This window comes from Cricetulus griseus, chromosome 6 (genome assembly GCF_003668045.3).
Source record: "Cricetulus griseus strain 17A/GY chromosome 6, alternate assembly CriGri-PICRH-1.0, whole genome shotgun sequence".
NCBI classification, from domain to species: Eukaryota; Metazoa; Chordata; class Mammalia; order Rodentia; family Cricetidae; genus Cricetulus; species Cricetulus griseus.
The window spans coordinates 96,706,310-96,710,035 of record NC_048599.1 but is presented as its reverse complement, the minus strand read 5'-3'; positions in this window follow the sequence as shown (position 1 = coordinate 96,710,035).

Genomic DNA, 3,726 nt, shown 5'->3' with positions numbered 1-3,726 from the left:
TTTGCTTAAATATGAGTCTCCTTGCTATGTCACTTCCTGCCTGGATCAAGACTTCTCTACTACTTTTCCCAGAATCCTCTTTGACTCCTAGTCCCATCTAACTTGCTGTCTCATTGGCCAAACAGTATTTTATTTAACAATCAAGAAGATAAACATACACAGAAGTACTTCCCCCATCAAATTTCCCCATCTAGAAGCTAGGCCTTGCTTAAGTGTGTGCCATGAATCTTCCACACAAGTTTCATCTGCCAGGAACATAGAGGACAGATCAGGCTCTCTGACTTAAAAAGAGATGAAACTCAGTTATGTAGTTGTTGGTTCTCCCTTTGTATCCTATTTCTCTCATCCTGGAATTAAAAAAAAAAAATTTATATCTATACTAGGTTTTGCCATGTTGTTTCCTGAACTATGTCTCTCATAGCAGTAGCTCTACAGCATGAAGAATGGGAGTTAGTGAAAAACAATGCTTTACATGGTAAAAAGAAGTTTGGAAAATGCTGTTTAAAACAAGATTAAAGTTGTTGGTTGTAGGATTCATCAGCTCTTCTAACATGCCAATCTCTTGACAGGAGAGAGGACAGAATCTTAAATTTTTTTCTCTGTTGAAATCTGAGAGGAGCTGATCTCTCAGATGCCTAGCACTGGGGGGAAGTTGGACTGTTTTGATCTAACACATTTATTTATTAGACAAAGAACAAGGTTCAGAAAACAATTTCTCATTCACCAAGCTTTCTTAGCCAGCACCACCAAGCCAGGACCCAGGAGAAAAGCCTGATACACTGGTGGCATGCAAGAGAAAGTGGGCAGATGAATCTGTGGTTTGTTTTTTTTTTCAACTTTTTTTATTTGAATTATAAACAGGATTGTTTTACATGATAATCCCAGGTTCCTTCTCCCTCCTGTCCTCCCCTACCACCACCACCCCCAACTAAAACCCTACCTATTACATATCCTTTCTGCTCTCCCTGGATGGTGAGGACTTCCATAGGGTGTCATCAGAGTCTATTGTATCCTTTGGGATAGGGCCTAGGCCCACCCCCATGTGTCTCGGCTCAGGGAGTATTCCTCTATATGGAATGGGCTCACAAAGTCCACATCTATGCTAGGGATAAGTACTGAACTTCTACAAGAGGTCCTGAGGATTTCCAAGGTTTTCTCCCTGAAAACCATGTTCCTGGGGTCTGGATCAGTCCCAAGCTGGTATTCCAGGTATCAGTCTGGGGAGCAAGAGTTCCCTGATGTTCAGATCAGCTGTTTCTGTGGGTTTCACCAGCCTGGTCTCTACCCCTTTGCTCTTCACTCATCCTTCTCTGCATCTGGGTTCCAGTTCAGTTCTGTGACTAGTTGTGGGTGTCTGCTTCTACTTCCACCAGATGCTGGATGAAGGCTACAGGATGGCATATAAGTTAGTCATCAATCTCATTATCAGGGGAGTGCATTTAAGGTAGCCTCTCCTCTGTTGCTTAGATTGTTAGCTGATGTCATCTTTGTAGATCTCCAGACATTTCCCTAGTGTCTGATTTCACTGTAAACCTAAAATGTCTACCTCAATCATGGTATCTCCATTGTTGCCATCATCTATTCTACCCCTGACTCAATCTTTTTGCTCCCTCATGTCCTCTGCATCCCTCCTCTTCTCCCCTTCTCATTCTCCTAGCTTCCTCCCCCCTCTTCCTGTGTTCCCAATTTGCTCAGGAGATCTTGACCCTTTCCCAAAGCCATTATTTATAGTTAAAAACTCCTCTTCTTTTAAACTTCCAATTCTTCCTAGTTAGTGTAGTTACTAATTCCATGACTACTTCTGCTCTACAAATACATTTAATCTGATCTGATAATATTGACTTTATTACTTAGCACAGATTGTTGAGTGGGAATGTACTGTAGGAATCGTATTATGCTTCTTACAACTTCATATTCTTAGGTCCTGGCTCCTATTGCCTCTGATTATGAATGTATTTGGAGAGGTTTCTGTAGAAGCAATGGAGGTAAGGAGCAGACCTTGTCAGAGTAGGAGGGAGTTCTCACTGTTCCCTGAACGAAGTCCCCATTAAAGAGATTTGGATGTAAAGGCAGGCATTCTCATGCAGAGATACCACATGAGTGTGCTTCTTCAGACAATGATGCCCCAAGAACATCAGCAAGCCACCATGAGCTAGGAGAAAGGCATAAATAAATTTTACCTCCACTCTAAAGAAAACAACTTTAATATCTTGCTCTAATACTTCAAACACGCAGAAACAAGGAAAATGAGCCTCTGGGGTTGAAATCCTGTGTCTGAGTTTATGGTGCTTTGGTATGATAGCCTATGCAGTGTTAGCCTTTCTAAGCCCAGTACCTACTCTAACATCTACCTGATTGGCTGTCTGCCCTGAAGCTCTCATGTCTTCATTCTGTTGAGTCAAGACAAGCCAAAAACTGAAGGCTTGTTCTTTCTGTGTGCCTCCATCTGCTTTTATTAATGTGGTCTCAGTGTGTCCCAGGTGTTTTTAAGTTATCTTTCTCAGGAATTGGAAGAGCACACAAACTATGGAGCAGCAAGAAATTTTATTCAAAAGCCAAGTCAAAATACAGGTGAGATACTCTACACAACAGCTGGAGGCTCCCTGAGTTAGCATGTTCAAGAGTGGTGACTCGTTGCCTGCTGTCTCCTTGTATGGGTTTCAGAAGGAGGACTTGGTTGCTAAGGATGGGTTGTAGGAATTTTTCTGTTTCAGGTGATAGGCTTGGGATACATAAGCCTTTCTTCTTCATGTTTGCCCTTTCCCATGATGCATCTGATTTTATTTCATGTCCATGCTGAGTCATGCATGGGCATCACACCATAAATAGGGGATTTCCCCTAAAAGTTCATTCTGAGGTCACAGTTTACCTTATTGCACACACACCTAAAACCAGTCTGGTATGGGTTGGTTTACTTCCTCCTTTATGGATGTATGCTACGGTATCTGTGGTCACAAAAGGGAAGTTACTCAGGGTTGCTAGGTGGCCACAGGTTGAAGTGACCAGATTGTTTTGGTTGGAGAGGGGTGTACATACCGATTGATGCAGGTGAGGTCCTGGGTAGCTAAGTGCTTTGTTGAGAAAGGTGTGTGTAGAAAACTCAAGTCATGTGGGCCCATTGATAAGATAGCCCTATGCTTGCCTGCCTCACTGTGGGTTTTAAATCCTGTCATCATTCTATACATTGCCACCTCCTTAAGCCTCTGGGATATTAGTTGACCTGATCATCTGTTTTAACATATTACAAGCATACAAAATGACAGAGCTATGAACAGTGTGCCTATAGGTAGCAATATGCCATATCTTTTATTTAAAGACACTGAAAATTAATATGAGAAAGAACATAAATTGGTTTTTAAACAGTACTAGCCAAGGTAGGTCTTGTCTCTAGAAAAAAAAAAAAACAAACATGCCTAGATATTTATGAGAATTTCATTTCATTATATAATTAGTTTATAGAAGCATCGTTTATATCCTGCATGTCATGGAATTTGATTCAAATCAATATTTTAAAATCAGTATTTTATTGGAATTAGTTTTTATAAGAATCATGCATTTCTTGGGTATCATGTATGTTGATATTTCAAATTAAATGTTTTTCTCTTTTTTTCATGTTTGCTTACAATTTGAAAAATTAAACAAAAGAGGCAGTGATCTGGGATCTTGTGACCTCAGATGCTGGTGAATCATCTTAGCAGAGAGGCTGTGAGGCCCTGGAAAGAACAT